This window comes from Oxyura jamaicensis, chromosome 2 (genome assembly GCF_011077185.1).
Source record: "Oxyura jamaicensis isolate SHBP4307 breed ruddy duck chromosome 2, BPBGC_Ojam_1.0, whole genome shotgun sequence".
NCBI lineage: Eukaryota > Metazoa > Chordata > Aves > Anseriformes > Anatidae > Oxyura > Oxyura jamaicensis.
In genome coordinates, this window is record NC_048894.1 from 100907507 (window position 1) to 100928684 (window position 21178).

The 21178-nt window shown below is 36.7% G+C and overlaps 1 protein-coding gene across 1 annotated transcript in view; it reads right to left on the reverse strand.

Moving 5' to 3' along the window:
- CCDC102B (coiled-coil domain containing 102B) overlaps positions 1–19189 on the reverse strand; it is a 26429-nt gene extending 7240 nt beyond the window's left edge. The window contains 1 exon segment of the mRNA XM_035319314.1: positions 19107–19189. The gene's annotated coding sequence lies outside the window, so the exon portion shown is untranslated.
- Positions 19190–21178: the final 1989 nt, after the last annotated feature.

Here is a 21178-nt window from a genome sequence, read left to right on the forward strand (position 1 = left end):
GGAGGGAAGGAGGGAGGGAGGGAAGGAAAAAAATATTTAAAATGAACATTTTTTTTTATTTTTTTAGTAGTGAAACAACTTCTTACAATTTTTGATTCTGTCCAAGAACATTAGTATTTGCAGAGACATTCACTACTACATTGATAATCAGTATTTTTTTGTTGTTGTTTTTGTTTTAATGGATTTTGCTAGTGGCTTTAAATATTCACTGGAAGAAAAAAAACAACTTGCAAAGCATACAGTTTACAAATATTTACGTATCTTAAAAGTTGGAGAATTAAAAAAAAAAAAAAATATGGAAATTATTTAAATCATTTGCTTTGGCTGAAACTTCAGAAGTCCTAAGAGAACAAAACCTTTAAGAATCAGAACAGCCTGTTGCTGTGGTTTCATTATTGGTTTAAGGCAATCTAACTGCAAGCCGCTGCCAAACCATTGGCCTCATCCACTGACCATGAATTCTTGGCCATCCTCCACTGTGTTGGCTGAGACAATGTTCATCAGATCAGACTTGCCAGTCCAAGTTAAAACTGCTAATTTTTGAAGTTGACTTGTAGCTTAACTACAGTAACTGAGTAGCTCCAAGACTTCAAAGAGTTTTGTGAAACGCTGAAATGTGTCAGCACATTTCATCCTGGATAGCTGATCCTAACTTTGCACCTAAACGTTCAATAAATTAAGAGTCAAAAGAAATTACTCTTCCTCCAGAAAATATTAGTGGTGACTTAGTCTGAGACTGTAAGGAATATGAGATATTCATATGTGTCTTACCTCATGTGCTTTTCAGAAACCTAGTCCAAAATGATTTTTAGAAATCCCCTGTAAGACTGTAGGAAGTAGAACAGTGTCTTAGCTTTTTATTTATTTATTTGTTTATTTATTTATTATTAAAAGAAACATATGTCAACATAATTCATTTCAGTGGCTGGCTGATGCCAGATAAAAGCATAACACAGATATTTTGAGTACTGTGTTCAGCTCTGGGGCCCACAGCACAAGAAGGACATGGACCTATTAGCATGAGTACAGAGGAGGGCCATAAGAATGATCAAAGGATTGGAACACCTCTCCTACAAAGACAGGCTGAGAAAGTTGGGATTGTTCAGCTCGGAGAAGAAAAGGCTACTGAGAGACCTTATAGTGGCCTTCCACCTAAAGGAGGCCTATGGGAAAGCTGGGGACGGCCTGTGTCAGGGAGCGTAGTGGGTATAGAAGGAGTAATGGCTTTAAACAAACAAAGCAAACAAACAATCAAACAAACAAAAAGATTAGATATTAGAAAGAAATTCTTTACTGTGCAGGTGGTGAGGCACTAAAGCAGGTTGCCCAGAGAATCTCTGTATGACCCGTCTTTGGAAGTGTTCAAGGCCAGGTTGGATGGGGCTTTGGGCAACCTGGTCTAGAGCTACAGATTATACAGATATTATACAGATAATAATCTACAGATTATATAGGTCAATACCACAAACAATACGAAAGATGAAATTAGAATTCATACCAAATACAGCTTCCAGCATGGCTAATTTCTAGGGGAGAAATAAATAAAAAACGGAAAAATATTTAGCCCTGTTACCCCATTATAAATAAGATAAATGAACAAATATTGTTGATTTTATAAAGATGTCATGCTTATACTGGCTAAAAAACACTGTTTAATTGATATCTGACCATGTTATCTGACCAGTTCTTAGACTGCTGCAGTAGACAGTAGATCAATGACTAGAACAGCAAACCTTGACTCTGGTCTCCCTTTTGACAGAGGGAAGTCAGCAAATCATTAATACATGCATATATTTTCCCATTTGTAAAATTAGAATAATTTACTGTTTGAAACAAACATTGAGAAGCATTGCCCAAAGAATTACATATTGTTATTTCTAGATGTCCATATGTTTTTCCTTTTAAATAGAATGACAGCACTGAAGGACCTACACCAAAATTCTTGAACCCATAACTATTCTAGTGGAAATATGACTGAAATATTTTGATGTTTCACTATATAGAAACACATATAAACTTTATTTGGTCAGGTAGTCTGTTTTCACCCTCTTATATGCACTAAATAATAATAATAATAAATAGTAGCTTTCATTGTTTGGAACTGGATTTTTTTTTTTTTTTAAGTGTAATGTTTGTTTTCTGCAGATATTTTGTAATGGGAATTCAATTTCAGCTATGAACAGCTAAGACTTGAGCTGGTATCTATTTTAACAGAAATAGACTGAATACGAATCCTGAAAGGAAGCAAAGGTTTAAAATAAAAATCTGTTGATTATTCGTAAAGTGCTTGAAGTGGTTAGAATCTCATTATTCCAGATGGATGATTAGGATGGGCTTTTTTACACATCACTTGAATGGGATCTTTCATGTTACTAAACAAAACTGCACTGATGAAATAAAAAACAAAATGTTTAAGACAGTCATAATCCCCTGGTTGACAATGAATCCTTAGTCATCCTTGTAGTTATCATGATACTTTCAAAAAATTTCCCTTCTCTGGTATATGACTGCTTCATAGAAAAATAATTCACAGTAAAACAGTTCACATCTACATTGAATTTTGGTTATATTTTATAGGTGACAGCTTTCAATCTGTTCCAGGGACAATCAAGAAAAATTTCTAAAGTGTATCTGAAAGATAATAAAGATAAGAAAGCACTTTGCTACAGATGCAGACCTTTAAGCATCAGAAATTTGCTGAGTATGATAATACAGAAGAAAAAAAAAAAAAAAAATGCTGTCTGCAGCTAGTTTGAAAGCTTCCAGCTTGAGTTTGCAGCAGCAGACAAGCTAGCTCAGCATATGGAACTTGATGAGTGTAATTTACTTAATAAAAAATAATTAGATGGAAAGATAAGATGAAGTTAGGAAAGTGAGGGTTTTCTGTCCTGTGAAATCTTCTGGTAGTTCCACCTGTTTAACAATTCAGGGATAAGAAGTAACACAGAGTCCCTTTGAGTAGATTTCTTAACTAAATCTAATGTATGCACAAAATATAGGAATCAACATTCATGTTATCATGTTAGTGGGGTGAGGACAGCATAACGGAGTTAGAGAAAGATCTGATGGTTATAAGAGGAAAAAAAAAATACAGATAATTGGCGAATAAAACAAGGAATCTGTCTACACCATATTTCATTATATTACAACCTTTGCTTATTTACCTAATGATCATAAACAATTGTAACGAAAAAGAACAGCTCTAGATTTATTATCCCAGGTTACTATTATGGGCAAAGAGAAATGTAATAAACCTGGTGACACAGCTGACAAAATCACTAGATGTGAAAAGAATTATTACACTTCCCTTGTTTTAATTCATGTTCATGTTGAAATCAGCTTTTCCAGTGACTTCACTATCAGTATCTTGAGGACAGCATTTCAACGTCCTTCTTCTTACTGCATGACTTAATCTGTAGTTACATATCTCTTATGCCTTATGAAGGCTTCAGCCAATTTTTTTTAAAGGGATCCCATATCTTAACAGAAAGTATCTGCTTCAGATGAAGCCAGTTAATTTTCTTTTGTCTTATCTATTAAAATAATAATAATAATAATAAAGTCAAAACTGCATTTGTTCTTTTGTAAGTGAAGTCAGACTTCCAATTATATTGCTGCAGCTGTTTAAAAACAATAAGAAGAAGAACAAAAGTAAATTTCATTTACTCCAGGAGCTGCAAAAATATGTGAACTTATATCCATGGGGGAAAAAAAAAAATAATTATATTTTTTTTTTTTTTTGTAAAAATCAGTCATAGCTTGGGAATGTGATCATATTTGGGGCTTTTAGGTTGTTTGAGTTTTGTGGTTTAACCTGGCTGGCAGCTAAACACCACACAGCCGTTCGCTTACCCCCCCCCCCTCCCTCTTTGGGATGGGGGAGAGAAACGGGAAAGTGAAGCCTGTGAGTTGAGATAAAGACAGTTTATTAAGATAGAAAATAATAATAATAATAATAATATGTACAAACAAGTGATACAAAATGCAATTGCTCACCACCCGCTGACCAATGCCCAGCCCAACCCCGAGCAGCCGGCCCCCCACCCCAGCTAGCCACCCCTATATATTGTTCAGCATGATGTCAGATGACATGGAATACCCCTTTGGCCAGTTTGGGTCAGCTGTCTTGGGTCTGTCCCCTCCCAGCTCCTGCTGCACCCCCAGCCTGCCCGCTGGCAGGACAGAGCGAGGAGCTGAAAAGTCCTTGGCTTAGTGTAAGCAGTGCTCTGCAGCAATCAAAACATCAGCATGTTATCAGCACTCTTCTCATCCTAGTCCAAAACATAGCACCCTACCAGCTACTAGGAGGAAAAACAACTCTGTCCTAACTGAAATCAGGACATTGAGTTAGTTCTTTGGTTTAGCATGTTATTTCCCCTTCAATAGAAAAAATGGCTTGGAGGAGGTGGGTGGTGGAAACAGGGAAGAACGCTGACTGTCCCTCCCTGAAAATTTTGCTCTATATGCAGGGCTGCCAACTATGGAGCCATTAATTCATGAAAGGGGAATGTACATCGCCAGGTAACAAGTGATGGGACAAACAAAGAGAGTGTAAAGTGAGTTGGGACACCCACTGAATCCTCTCATCCACCTACCTCTCTGCTGACAGAAGTGTGGGTCACAGACAGGAGTGCACAGTGAGTAAGGAATTCTAGAAAGATAAAGCTGCAACTATATCAGTAAAGACTAGCACAATTTCACAGCAGAGATTGGTGGCTCAGAGCAGAGCTGAGTTTAGAGAAGTGGAAATGGCTTTGAAGTATGGAGTCACTCAAGCCTATGTAGATATTTATGCTGTGTGGGATTGTTCAACCGCGCAGCTAGAGAATAGGGTAAAAAGAGAGAGAGAAGTAAGTGGTAGACATGTATGGGAAAGTAAACATACCAAAATTATTTACAATATAGCTAAATCTAAGAATATGTGTCTACCCACAAAAAGCCTACAAATCTTGAGGCACATTGGAGTCAGGTGGCTGGTCGTTTGGCTCAAATACATGTAGCACAAAATCCTTAGGGCAGAACAAGTAACTGGTAACACGAATGGCTAAGATACACTTGGATTTACAATTTACTTCAACAGGGTGTGAGGAGAGGATGCACTGTGGCAAAAGCTCTGGCAAAACAAACTGTAAACTCCATTCTATTCACAACTTCCAAATTTCTGTGCCTGTCAAAGTTCATCTCCATTTTACAATTGGCCCCAAATATCTGGACATTCGAAACCGGTCACTCCAGAGATCCTGCTAAGGTTTTGGCTGAACACAGAGCTCATGCTAGGGACTAGGACTAGAAACATTAGCTCAAGAGCAAGAGCAACAAGTGCAGAATACAGGAAGAGGTAATGTCTATTCTGCAGCTGTTCTCACCTGCAGTCAGCTGTTCCCTGAAGCCATAATTTCCTGGGGTCTTTGCAGAGTTACTGCCTAGCGATTTCTTCAAAATCCACTAGCTTATGGAAATGGTATAAACCAAATTCCAATCTGAAAAGTATAAATATGTCAGCATGCCATATGGCGGTTGGTCTATTCTCCCACGTGCCTGGTGACAGGACGAAGGGGAATGGGCTGAAGTTGTGCCAGGGGAGGTTTAGTTTGGATATTAGGAAGAACTTCTTTAATGAAAGGGTTGTTAGGCATTGGAATAGGCTGCCCAGGGAAGTGGTTGAATCACCATCCCTGGAGGTCTTTAAAAGATTTAGAGTTTAGTGATATGGTTTAGTGGAGGACTTGTTAGTGTTAGGTCAGAGGTTGGACTTGGTGATCTTGGAGGTCTCTTCCAACCTACATGATTCTGTGATTCTGTGAATGTGCACTTGCATCATCATCTTGGTAACTATTTTGCTCACAGGTGCACTAATAGGGAATTAGAGAACTTGTGGGTTACAGAGTTCATGAATTAATGAAGTACTGAATTAGTGAATTCTAATCTAGTCTATACAAAGAGAATTGAAGTCTTATTTGGTGTTTTTGTGTTGTTTTTACTGATAATGAGCATATAAGGTAAAGTTTAATAATTTAGTACAGAGTACATTTGTCCTGTAAATTTGAGAGATCTAAATGGACAGTGACAATGTATGCACGTTCTTATAGTTCATCAACCTGGGTCTGATTGTGATCTCTGTTAGCAAGTTAAGAAAATTGTTATTTTAAAAATGAAAATTAAAAGATGTTGATTCCAAGATTTTTGAGGGCACAGCCAATGATCATTGAGCTTATTTTTTTCCAGAGCTACAAGAATTAAACCATTTTTAAGCTGTTGATGTTGGCTCCAAACATGTGTTGTAACTAAAAATCAGCCAAAAAATGTCCTGAAATAAAGATAAACAATGCAAATCATTTACTTCCTGTCATAACTTATCTACTCATCTTTTTTTTTCCTGTTTGCACTTCTCTAGACACGTTCCTTTTAATATCAAAACTTTGATGTAAATCTCACTTACTTAAAAATCCTCTTACAACTATTTACATGTCTGATAACTAAAAACAATTATGCTGCAAAAAAAAACATAAAATATAGTTATGTTTCTAGCATCATGAAAAGAAATGTTTTAATGGTTTTGATGTTTTTTTGTCATTGCTGTTTCTTTGTTTTCTTTGAATATACAATCAGTAAGTGTATGAAAGAAACAAGTTTTTCCACTATATCAGTTCAGAAAATTTGTTTGGTTCGGTATGTCTTTGGGATCAAATGAAATCACAGCTACAATTAATCAAAGTCTTGACACACAAAATAAAAGTTATGCAATCTCATCTTTCTTCTATCACCTAGGCTCAACCTGAGCTTCTGAAATATAACTGATAATGTAAGGCCAAAAACTTAATTCTAAAGTTCCTAAAAAAATAAAACAAACCCAAAATAATTAGACTGCCTTAGAGATAAAGAGTAAACATAGAAATGCTAGGAGAAGTTTTACACGTTTTCCACAGATCTGGTCAAATATAAAATATTGGTAAAACTGAATATCACTTTTTTGCTCATTATTTCCTTATGGTATAAACGCCTTTGCCTTTAGAATAAATAAATACATTAATTAATAATCCCAGTAGAGGATTTTAAAAAATATATAATATTATCATTGTAATACTACAAAGGAGTATGACCAAATGTAAGTAAACACTTGTTAGTAGAATACAGAATCCGTGCAAAAAGAGTCAGATCTCAGTTCTGTGTTGATCACTACCAGATGATGGAAGGGAACAATAAGGCAGAGAGAAGGTACATAAATGAGACCCAAGTTTCCATTTGGTGCACTATTGAAAAATCTCAAAACAAAGTTTGTTAAATACCTAAGTAGTCAAAAAAAATTCAAAACAAGAATTATTCCATCTTGAACTCCATCATCTCATGGTCTCTGCATCGCAAGCTGCCCCCAACCTGAACGGCATCCCTAAAAAGCCCATCCGTGTTGGTAAGGACAAGGTCCAGAAGCATCCCCCGCCTCGTCGGCTCCTCCACCAACTGCATCTGAAAATTATCTTTAACGCATTGTAGGAACCATTTGGACTGTTTGTGCCTGGCCAAGTTGCTTACCAACAGATATCTGGATAATTGAAGTCCCCCATGAGGACCAGTGCCCGGGATCATGAGGCTACTACCAGCTGCTTGGAGATGGCCTCATCGACCTCCTCCTCCTGATCTGGTGACCTGTAGTACCCCCCCACATCTGTGTCCCCCATACCAGCCCACCCCTTAATTCTCACCCATAAGCTCTCCACTTGTCCTTCACCCTCTGCCAGGTGGAGCTGGGTACACTCTAATTGCTTCCTCACATAAAGGGCAACCCCACCACATCGCTTCCCCAGCCTGTCTTTCCTAAAAAGGACATAGACCTCCATGACAGTATTCCAGTCATGTGAGCTGTCCCACCACTTCTCTGTGATTGCAATGAGGTTGTGGCCCTGTGACCAAACACAGATCTCGAGCTCATCCTGTTTATTTCCCATGCTCCGTGCATTGGTATACAGGCACTTTAGGGAAGCAGCAGGTGCAGTTATCCCTGGAGGGATGCAAGAAGATTCCAGATGGGGTAACGGGATCATTACCTTCTCTGAGGAGCCCTTGGACAATCCTATGGGACAACTCAGAGGTTTTCCCCCCTACTGTCTTCAACAGTGTCATCAGTGACAAGTTCCCCCAGTCCTTCCCTGTCACTTTTAGCTCACCTCCCTTTCCCTGTCAAACCTAGTTTAAAGCCCTGGTAATCATCCCAGAGAGCTGTCTCCCCAACACTTGTGCCCCACTTGCTGAGTTGGAGATGGTCAGCAGCCCACATACCCGGCTTCTCAAAGGACTGCACAAGATCAAAATACCCAAAGCCTTGGTCCAGACACCACCTCCTCAGCCAGTCATTTACCTGTCCTGTTCTGGTCTTTCTTTCTGGGTCCCAGTCACCTCGCGGGAGGACAGAGGAGAACACTACCTGCACCCCTGATCCCTTCAACAACCTTCCCAGGGATGCGAAGTCCTTTTTAATACTCCTCATTTTTCTTGTTGCAGCTTCCTGGGATCCAACCTGAATGACAACAAGAGGATAGTAGTCCTCCAGTTTAATGAGCTGTGTTAGAGCCTTCCTAACATCTCTGACACGTGCTCCAGGCAGACAGCACACCTCTCTGGATAGGTTATCTGGGTGACAAATGGGAGCCTTAGTGCCTCTCAGCAAGGAGTCTCCGATCACTAAGACTCTCCACCTCACTGGTTGTGATGCAGTGCCCCGTCCGGCACCGCTCCCTGTGCTCAGTACTTCCCTCAATCTTGAAATGCTTCTCAGGGTTGCTTCCCAGGTTCTGACTATTGTCCAGACCCTCAAACTCTTCCTTTTCCTTCCCGAGAGCCTCAAATCTATTATCCAGGGACACCGTGGAGGTTGGTGGCACCATGGGTGTCAGAGGCAAACATCTGTTTCTGCTTCAAGCTGAGACGAGGGTACAGCCCCTTTCCTCTTGTGGGCGGTCAAGCCCTCTGTACTGCATGTGATCAGCTGGGTCAGCTACTACTCCATGTAGGGACTTAGGAGGAGGCTGCTGGGCATCAGCAGGGGCAGACTGACAACTCCTATCCATCACCCTCAGAGACTCCCAGGAAGCCCTTAGGCTGCTGATTTCTCACTGCAGCCCAGCCACCTGCTCAAGGAGTTCCTTGAGCAGGGCACACCTGCACCCGTGACAGCCCTCTCTTTCCTCAGGACCCAGGTGAGCCTCCAGATTCCGGAGCTCCCTGCAGTCTCTAGCCTGGACTGCCACTTCACCCCTCAGGGGATCCACCTGAGTGCCCACATGAGCCTAGAGAGGCAGTATCTCCTCCATTTGGGTTGCCACTGTGGACCAGCTGCTGCAATGGGTGCCCACCATGGTGAATTCTAGGTGCAAAGAGGAAGAGTTCCCCGAGGAAAGGAGGGGAAGAGAAAGGGAAGTGGGAAAGGCACCCCTCCCTGCCCCCGCCTGACCTGCGCCACGCAAACTGCCTGCGCTAACTGCCAAGCCGGTCCTGTTAGTGCATCCTGTTGGCGGCGCTCCTGCATCAGATGATAAGACATCAATACTCAGAATCATAGAATAGTCTAGGTTGGAAGAGACCTCCAAGATCACCGAGTCCAACCTCTGACCTAACGCTAACAAGTCCTCCACTAAACCATATCCCTAAGCTCTACATCTAAACGTCTTTTAAAGACCTCCAGGAATGGTGACGCCACCACTTCTCTGGGCAGCCTGTTCCAGTGACTAACAACCCGTTCAGTAAAGAAGTTCTTCCTAATATCCAACCTAAACCTCCCTGGCGCAACTTTAGCCCATTCCCCCTTGTCCTGTCACCAGGCACGTGGGAGAATAGACCAACCACCACCTCGCTACAGCCTCCTTTCAGGTACCTGTAGAGTGCAATAAGGTCGCCCCTGAGCCTCCTCTTCTCCAGGCTAAACAGTCCCAGCTCCCTCAGCCGCTCCTCGTAAGACTTGTACTCAATAACTTTCTTAATACTTTGTAAGTAATTACTGTTATAGCAGGTTACTGTCATGGATACAGTTTCTATTCCATTTTAGGGTAATATGATGCATTAAGTAGTTTTTTTGGTTTGTTTGTTTCCCTATGTATATATGTATATTTATAACTCACGTAAATCTTTGCAAAGAGTTTGTAAACTGGTTAAGAGGCTAAAAATAAACCAAGTTACAAACAGCATGATTGCTTATCTTTTATATCTTTTTATCTATTTATTTTTATTCACACCTATCATTTTGGAATCTGTTGAAAATTTTCTAATAGCTTTGACGGATGGAGTACATTTTTACCAATAAATTTAGCTCCTAAAACATTACTAAAGCAAAGTGACTGGGTAAAAAGTCAAAGTTCAAAGAAAAAGAGTCAACATAAGCACTGAAATATTATTAGATATCCAAAAAAAAAAAAAAAAATCACACACAGGTTTTCATAACATCCAGCAGCAGTCCCAACCTGAACAGAAACCTCAACCCTCAAGAAAAGTATTTTGGTAAGCTAATATGTCTTTGAAGTTGTGTTCAAATCCTTAGGGTTAAATACAGGCAACATAAATATTTGTAAATACAGATGTTGTCATTTACTACCTATAAGGCCAAAAGAAACTGAAATACTGCTTTAAATCATTTACAATAACTTTTTCCCCACAGGAATGTTTTGTTTGATTACAGACCTTCATACTATATCAACCATAATTTCTATGCATTTGAGCCTGTAGTATCAATATTCTTTTCTGAGCCACTACACTTGAAAAAGTTGTATAATTAGATCATTCAGGGAAAACAAAGCAAAAAGAAACACCACAGTTTCCCAGACAATCTCAAACAGAAATAAGCATTAGAGAGAAGCCAAGACAAGCTTTACCCAACATACCAGTTAACTGTGGCTTCTGAGATATGATGGTTTGCTTGGCTGGTTCACTGATGAGGTTTTTATTGACTGTCATTTTTTATTAGAATATGATTAATGAAAAAAAAAAAAAAAAAAAAAAAAAGGCAACATAATATTCCTAGGCAATTAGGAATAAAAATGAACTGTCAGTGTTTTAGATATTTTCAGGATCACCAGCTTACAAAGAGGTTTACAAAACCTAGTGTAAACTTCTAGACTAAGCGAGTAACAAAGTCATGTTAGTTCTAATAGAATCCCATTCATTCTGTGTATAAGAAGCCACTCTTTTTTAGTCAACTGTAATCACATGAACTCAGGACAATTTAACAGTCTTACTTTGAAAATGAAAGTGTTATTTATTGATAACACCCTATGTAGAAAACTTCACATGCTTTTGTGCTCTTGAGAAGACATTACATAAAATGGCTTGGGTTGGAAGGGACCTTAAAGATCATCTAGTTCCAACCCCTCTGCCATGGGCAGGGATGCCACCCACTAGACCAGGTTGCCCAGGGCCTCATCCAGCCTGGTCTTGTACACCTCCAGGGATGCATACAAAGCTTGTATCCAGCCAACCTGTTGCAGTACCTCACCACCTTCTGAGTGAATAATTTTCTCCTAGAATCTAAACTAAATCTCTCCTCTTTTAGTTTAAAACCATTCCCCCTTGTCCTGTCCTATCTGACTGAGGAAAATAAAAAAATAAAATAAAATAAAAAAATGTTCTCCATCTTTTTTATTGTATTTAACTATTGAAAAACTGCAATAAGGTCACCTCGGAGCCTTCTTTTCATCAGGCTAAACATCTCTCTTACTACAATACTAATTTCCACTGCTATGACAACAGATGCACAGACAGAAATAAAGTTTTTACTTTATAACGGCATCATTGTGGCTACCAATTTAACAGCAAACTGTATTTGCCAAGAGTTATGGCATAAGGACAAATATGGAACTTTTTAATTGCAGTTATATTACTCAACTGGATAATATCTGAGATGAAAAAATATATAGTATGTTAGAGGTCAGTCCATTTGGACTTGTATCTATTTCTCATTTAAAACTAATGCTGAGGGCTCCAGCTGTGTAAGTTTCCATCCTACCTGACAGCTGACGTAGGGCTTCCCATTTTGCAGGCTTGACCGATAACATTAGGAGGCTTCTCCCTTTGCGACAACAACTCATAATCAGTCTTCCCCAGGATGTAGAGTTGCTACTAGATAGTTGAACTTTCTTTGATTACTATAATCTTCAGGATATTCTTATGAGTTACATGACCTGAAAACCTGGGTTAACTCATGCAAAGGCTAGACTGGTGCAGATGATGTTTAGTGTAGATGACACATTGAGCATATGAAAGAACATCTGGTATGAACAAAAACATTAACTTATGAGAACTGTGTAGAGGTTCCTGATTTCTTTTGGGAGGGAGTATTCTGGGGAGCTTGAGGTTTTCTTTTGGGAAGTGTTTATTTATTTTACAATACTATTGCTGATAATGATCTAACAATACTAATAACACAGTTAATTGCCTTCCTTAAGTACAAGATACTTGATACAGAGAGGTTCCTAAGAATCTCACTTCTAGTTGAATTTTACAATTAGAAAAATCAAAGGGTAAAGCACACCTGTGTCTGCTACTCTGATTTCTAGGTGACCTTCCCCTCTTTCCAATTCTCAGTCTCTTTAATCCCTAGTTCAGAAATCCATCTGCTGCAGCACACTGATGGCTGCAGTGATAAGTCACAGCTAAAATGCAATATAAACCTGAAATAAAAATATTTTCCTTAAGTAATAAAGAAGGAGCAATAGTACAATACATATTCACAACCAAAGACTGCTCTTATTTGACAATAAATGCAAAGAAGTTCCTGTTATCCCAGACTGTCTTTTCATCCATGACAAAAATATTCAGCTGGTATCACTTGTATGTCCCATCAAGAATATGGAAATACAATTGCAGTCACTTTAAGGAGACTTCAATCAAAATTAGATTAAATAATAATAATAAAAGTAATTCTGCAGCCCATCACATTATAATCACACTTATTGTGAAAACAGTGTTCTAGACATAGCAAAAACTAAAACCCAGGAAAATTAGCTGGAAAAAAAAAAAAAATGTAGTGGGCATGTAATCTTAATTTTAACATCTTTGTATATAATGATTTAAAAGAAAATTATTCCTTACCATTTTGGATACTGTTACTGATGTGAAAGTTGCTGTTGTTAAAGTTATGCTTTTCTTGCCTATTTTTTGTTTGTTTGTTTGTTAAGAGGCTGAGGTTAGGGGGAAGGAAAAGAGGAAAAGAATTTCACAAACCAACAACATAAATTTACTTTGACAAACTTCCTTTGAAACTAAAAGGCCTACCAGCAATGCTCCTCAGCAACTGCTATTCAGAAACAATGAGATTCACTGTTATTCAAGTTTAAAGTGTTTCTGATTATTTTTTTCAACAGTTCCACAGAAGAGGCAAAGAACAACCCAGTACATAAGTTTTCCTTCGTTTCCACAGAAAACTGAGTAAATTAGTTCAAGCCCTCACTGAATGCAAGGCACATTTCTTACCCCACACTAAAATGAATAGCAGTCATAGCCCATTTAGTTGAATGTATAGGCTAAGCAGGTAGCTTCTAATGTTGCTCAGCTCAGTGGCAGCAGAGCCAGGTGTTGGTGGTCAGTGGAAAAGAATCTCAAAAGACTCCACACAGAGTTACAGTTGTCAGTGTGTTACCACACCACATACAGCTCAGCCAGCACACATATCTACTATCCTGCTTATACAGATGGATAGCCTTCTGGCACTGCATAGGTCATCTTTTGTGGATTTGCCCTGATTTTTCCAAAAAGACAGAAGGCTCCAGAAATGCATGGGAGTAATATCTAAGACATGCATCATCCACAAGGCTAGATCTGCCTTTCGACATGACAGTCATAATTGGCTTTAATGTTTGAAAATTTTTAAAATATATTTAGAGCCAGTATTAAGTGAAAATCAAATAAAGTTAAAAATATTTAATTCAGCTGTCCATTTTCATCCAGGAAGCCTGTTACTTAATGTGATTGATAACTAAAACAAAATATTTTCAAGTAAACTTTAAATAAGCTTAAGGTAAACTATTCAGACCAAAGATCATAGTGTCAAGGGCATGTTGTCAGTGGTTGGTTTCCTTTCCCAGCCATTCCTAACATCAGTATTCTACTATGTAATGCATTAGTCGTTTAGTTAAAAATGTTAATCTCACTGTTCTTCTGAGAGCCGCCTGTAGGTTGTGATCGGGTATAACCAAAATGGTCAGCTTTTCCCAAGCAGCATTGAGGACTTGGGAGACGATCTGGTTTTGCTTAGATTTTTCAGATTGGTTTATAGATCAGGTCAGTGGACTCCTTTCAGTTTCAAAAGGAAGCTGAAAAAGACCAACGAAGCTGAGAGATTTTTCAGTCACCTTGAACAGCACTTTGCTGAACAAGAATCAGGTCAGAACAAACATTGACACCTGTTCAGCCATATACAGTAAACGATATCACATAAATGTATGGAGAAGCTTCATTATTTAAATAAAAATCAACATAAATTTATTATCACATTGCTATATATATATACATATATATATTCATATGCAACACTGTTGCAAAGTAACTTTAAACTGGATAGGTTCACTTTCATTTACAGGCACTTTTTCCTGCCTACTTACAAAATGACACTGAGTGGGTGTTTTTGTTTTCAATGTGAGGAAGTAGAGGCATATCCACTAAATGTCCTAAACGAAGTTAAGTTTTTAATCCTGCTTATATTTTGATCAGTTCTTGATTCTTTTTTTTTTTTTAAAAAAAAAAAAAAAATATTGACAGTATCTGAAATGTATGTTCCTCCAGATATCAGAGATAAGAAATAATTGCCTTATTATACTTGTTATAATTTATGATCTTTTTCTACATAAAACATGACCTACTTTCAAATGTAGTTTCATAATATTGGGAGTAGGGAAAATTAATCACAGATGCGTGATGCATTGCTTCAGATAAAACATTACAACACTTATTAAGACACAAAACAACTTTTCTTCAAAATATGGCTCAGAGTCATTCTGGAAACTACTGATTTTCCCACCCATGTAAGCAGACAAGTAAGAATGTTCAAAAATGCTTTGTTTTCTCTGGGTCAGAGCCTATCCTCATGGCTTGTTCTACTACTCTGTTACAGTTTTATAAGAATTAACAAGATTCTGATGTGAACAGATCCACTCAGTTTTATCAGAATAGTTTTAGAAGCCATCCCTTCCTTAATTCTTTAAATACTTTTCTTTAAAAGATATTACTTCTTGTACATTTATATCTACCAATTCTCAGTTGTTCTTTTCCACTGTAGTATTTTAACACCAATAATATTTTGTCTTTCAACAGTTCAAGGGCTGGTAGTATTTAAAGCTCTAACATAGAACCTTGTGATGACTCCAACTCCACTAAGTCTTTTTTGACAGAAACGTACTTAAGAGAGAATTTATATTTTTGAAAAAGCTATCAGAGAACCATAGAATTATTAAGGTTGGAAAAGATCTCCAAGATCACATGGTTCAACAATCCCTCTACCACCAATATTACCCACTAAACCCATCATTCTACTGTTATTACAGTAATCCATGAAGTAGCATATATTTTGTGGTAGGGTTCATTTAAATTCATTTTAAAAAAAGCACCTCTCTTTATCTCCCCAGTGCCTATGGAATGTCTATGTGTAGTCACACCTAAAGAGAAAAAATTAATTGCATATGTAATGGTTACTGAGGCTAGATTCTCCTGTGTAGTTTCATATGAATATTGTGCTTCAGACAGAGGAGAGGATAGCATCTTGATATCCAAAAATGATACCTACAAAAGTTATGAAGAAACCTTCAGGTAAACTGAAAAGACATTAAAAATAACTAAAGAAGAGCTTTCAGGGAACTTCCTCCCTGAAACTCATTTAATTTACCCAAATGTAAATCAGACCTAGAATACTCAGCATGAGCAGAGAGAATCAGGCTGTTCAGGGAAGATAATTTTCACAAGTCAGCCAATAATATATTACGATATGGACTAAAAAGGGAACAGGAGTAAAAGCGTGCTTTGCTCAGAGAACTGCTTTTCCAAATGAATGTGGAATATGGTTTCTATCATACTTTAACAGGAAGTTAATTCCAAGAGAACATAGTTTCCATATATTGATATATCTTTATGTCATGTCAGTTAAATAAAGAGGCATCTTACTTGTACAATTCTTATTAAAAAAAATAAAACAAAAAAATATAGTAAAATGTCTTTTAAAAACTTGGAAAATAAAAGGCCAGTAAGGGTCTGTACAACATAAATGGACTATTAATAACCATAAAAGTGTTGTTTATAAACAAGTATTGTTTATAATTTGGATTTTTTTTTTCCAATATAGGAGCTTACCAGATATAATTTTAACCACAATAAAAACCTGTTTTGGGAATGCAGGAAAATCTTTGACATTAAAGAAGCCGTTGCAAATGCATGAGATTGATGTTCAGTTTTCAATTACGGTTATAACTCTTTAAGTTAGTAGAGTAAAAGATTCAAAGCTGAGAAAGAAAGTGAAGAGTAAGAGCAAGGAGTGTAGACAATCATTGCAGAGATAGATTCAGAATTTATAGGCATGAGTTATGAATAAATCCATGCTAGGAAAACAAAGCACACAAACTGAAGTTGATTACTTCAATTTCAGAGTTATTCAAGAGTTTGTTGTTTGCTTTCTTTTCTCCATTTTGTTACAATGTAATTCAATATAAATGCAAAATAAAGTGATTATCTCTGTTTTCCATGGGACTTCCCTTAAAACAGCTGTTTCCAAATGAAGTTTGCTTGGAACTCCATCATAGAAAAGTAATTGACTTGCAACCTACTTATAAGATTGATCACACTTTTGGAGTGCACAGTACTGTGTAATCAGACCCCCAGTAATGATAATAACATTACCCTAATGATAATGACAGCACCCTTTAAACCTATATAAACAATTTAGAGGCAGAGAAGGCACTGCTTCCTCCTCTGGAATCTCTAGGTATCCTCTAGGGAGCCAAATTTCATACTCTCTGAAGTATACTTCTCTTGGATCACACAAAGAGAACAGAACAAATCCTTGGAACAGAAAAGTTTATACTTGTGTGACGCTTTTTATTTTTAATAATAATAAATAGATGCATATGATATATATGATATTTTACACATTAAACTTGATGTCAGGGTGTTCAGGTGTTTGTTTGCGAGTGGATGAAATCAAACCCAACAATGAAAAGCTTTAGTTTTATATACTTTAAAGCACATGATACATATGCTTGTTTGCATAAACAATTAATGTAGCCTGAAAGTTAGTTTGACTTGCTTTTCCCTTGGAATGCTGACAATACTTTATTAAATTGTACTGCTGTAATGACTTCTTCATTTATCAGCGACTGATGTATATCAACAACAACAAAAAAAAAGCAAGAAAAGTAGAAAACAACACTTAAATTGAAAATAATATGTACTTCATAGTTATAACACATATAGGCTACAAAAATATAGCTAGTTGAATTAAAATTTGCACTAGGAAAAAAATAGTTTTTTTCCTGATATAAAGTTGCCCTTACTCTCCATATGTATTTGCCTATAATACTTCAGAGGAAAAGCAGTAACTAAAATTTGTGTAGTAGACAAGTTATCTTATTCTTACAAAAAGCAATTTGGAACATGAAAATTTATGTTGCCAAATTTTGCAGATATTAGTGAAATAATAGTTAATATAGAATTATTGTGGATAACAACTGCTAGTCTCTTCAACCCACAGATTAGCCAATCAGTAGAATAATAATTTGTATGTTTTAAATGATTCTAAGATCCACCCTCCTTGGTGCTGAAATCAACTAGAATGCTTTAAGTCTGTTCATTACCAGCTGCTTTACAGTATTCATCTTCTGATGAATTTATTTCTCTGTTTTACCTGAAGTAAATATCAATACTTTATATTTAATGTGAAAAACTGGCCTTAATAAAAAACACATACGTAAAAATGACAGACATATTATTTCATTATTTTTTCCACTCAAAGGTTTTTGAGAATTCTCTGGAATGTTTTTTTGTTTGTTTGTTTGTTTAATGTAGACATGACTAATTCCATTACTGATACCTAATATTTTATAGCAATACTTTTATCTTCATTATATTATACAAAGAAGTACATTCAAAAAAAGACCCCAAAATGAAAGTTTTCTAACACAAGTGATCTAGATCAAGAGTTAGGCTTCTAGCAATGAGATTATGCATGAGATTCTGCTTCACAAAATGGCTTTAAGAATCACTGTGAAGTGAGAAAAATAAAATGCAGCTAACTGGACATTCAGTAGCCTGTTAGTTCTATCTGCTATGTATATTTATTAAACTGATCAGAATTACTTTTGAAATTTGGCCCTTTCTCATTGGTAATGGGTTGTCTATATACCTTTACACCATCTGGTATATTAACCTTTCAAATAGTGACAAACTAAAATATTCGTCCTGCATCAACAAATCATAGTATTAATAAGTCATATTCCATTGCATTATTATAATGCCATATAGCTAAAAACACCTCCCCCCACATACACTTTTTTCTTATGCTATCCTCAGATATTTTCTGAAGGAAATTAGGATTATAAATACCATTAGAGGAATTTATGAAAAGAGAAACACTGTTAAAACACTACCTTTAAGAACAGAACACAATATGAACAGCTGCAAACTCATAACAGAATTCTCGTGAAACTTTAGGTTTATGTCACCAAAAACTATTGAAAATTACTGAAGTTATTTCAGCATTGAAACAATGTAAGTCTTGAAGTCTCCATATTTGTACTAACTTCTAAATCAAAAATAAGAAATAAACATTTAACAAACTACCACTTTGAAAATTTAAAAAACTTACCTTGTTATGGTAAATAAGTACCCTTCTATATCTGAAAAACAACAACCTCTATGTTTAATAGGGTGTTAGGATTAATATTACCCAGCAGTAGTAAAAGGAAAAGAGAGAAATATCTCGCTAAATCTAACTTACCTACATACTTCAAATAACTTCTTTTCTGATCTTCAGCATTTTGCTGGGTATTTCAAACCTTTTTTCTCCCTACTATCAGTATGAAAGTAACCCATGCTCTGTACCAAATGAGAAATATAAGAATAATTAATAAGCCCCCCAAGCTTAAGACCCCTTACCCTCTGGGTTTTCTGGGCTCCTCTTGCTTCTCAGTGTTACAGAGACATGTGTAAACAACAGAATTTCCTGCATCCTTTCCTCATCTGCACAATACTGGGACTTGGCCATCAGGATTTACAACATTAGGGCCACTCCACAGTAACTTGAAAATGACTCCCCCTTGGTCAGGCTTTATCAAAACTAAAACCACATTTTTCCTTTATGTGCAAGTCATTTATCCAAAATAAAACATTTTTCCATGCTGTTCTTCACTAAATATTACTTTCTTCAATTTTTATTCCTTCTTGCCTTTCTAAACTGAAGACTATGACTCCAGTCGCCTAAAGGCCCAAATTAATGATTCTAACTGTAGTAATTAAGCACATGCACAAGTCTTAACCAGACTGGGTGGATTCACATATTACTAATTGCTCTTATGCAGATTGACTGCTCAACTATATGGCAGGTCCTAGAGGTATAAAGCTGATACAGTTTGTTGCAGTTAATATGATTTGCTATATCTCTGAACAGCTAAATATTTTCAATTATAAAAAGCTCATATACAAAATACTGACAATTCATATGTCAGTCTCAGACTGAGAAGTCAGGGCTCTTATAAGTTTAAGGAGCATAACTCTACTTCCCTATTAACACTTCATCACCTTTTCATCACTGCAGAAGTCTTCATTGTGAGTGGTAGCTATGGCTACAAGACTTCATTTAACTAAGAGGATTCTCTGATGACTCTGATTCACAAAATCTACTGCACTGATTAGAGACAAAGGGCATTCAGGTAAAAAAAAAATAAAGGGGGGGGGGGAGAGATTACAGGAGGGACCTAGGTATATCTATGAAAATAATAATAACAAAAATAAATAAATTTAAAAGCCTGTATCAAATTTGTATATATATATATGTGTATATATAAACAATAAAATAATAATAAGACAACAGCTACTTTATTCCATGGCTCTTCCAGCCACTTATCTCTCATCTCCCACACTACTCTCTGGCTACATTCCATTATCCCTACTGTAGGAAATCTATCCACATTTTTTAAATCAAGTTATGTACACATCATAACTTACATTGTATGTTATTCCTTTGTAATTAACCACATTTCAACCCATTCATTAAATGCAGACCTCACTTCCCACCATTCTTACTGTAATTTCTGCTGCAACCAAGAAGTCTGTTCCATTGCCCTTACTCAGACAATTTCACAATTCCTAAAGAAATTGATACGCAGTCATTTTATCTGAGAGGAAGTTAAGTAACTTGGATCAGAATGGAAAAAGCCTTCAGAAGTGAAGCTTTCTAATAGAAGATTTATGTCCCTATTTCTCCCTCTCCCGTAAATAAATAAATAAATAAATAAAATTAAAAAAAATAATAAATGAATACGACACTGTGAAGAGTACTACTGTTGGAAGTACCACTAACTATATATTGAATCCCCAATCAGTTCTTTTCACCAGGACATACATTCGAAAAAAAGGCTGCTGCAAATATCTATTTTTTGGGGGGGGGGGAAGGGAAAACCTTGGAAAACCTAGGGAAAAAAAAAAAAAAAAAAAAAAAAAAAAAAGCACATGGCAGGCCAATAGTAAAGCTAAAACCGAAATTCAGGTTCTGTTCTGTTGCACCTGTGGTACTCACCAAGTCTTGGAGGAATCTTGATTTTATGCCACTGATAAAGGTATATTCAAATTTAATTAAAAATATATATATATACAGATTAAATTTAAGAAGTTACCATGTGAAATTGTATGGATCACGTTATGCAGGTGGCACATTTTATAAACTTAAATAAATTAGAAATGCAATAACTCATTGACTTTGGAAAGAAAATAAAATTTACAAAGGGAAACAAAACCTTTTCATACTAAATAAGCTTGTGGATTGCAACACTTCATGAAACTAGAAAACTACTGTGGAAAGATAGCAAGGAACCTAATATATGTGCAGCTAGATTTGAAAAGCAATTGCAAATGTTTACTTTAAAAAGTGGAATACCCAGCTATTCTTAGTTGTAAATATGATCTTTGTTTGGTCCGATTTGGCCATTTATCCTTTAGGCTTATC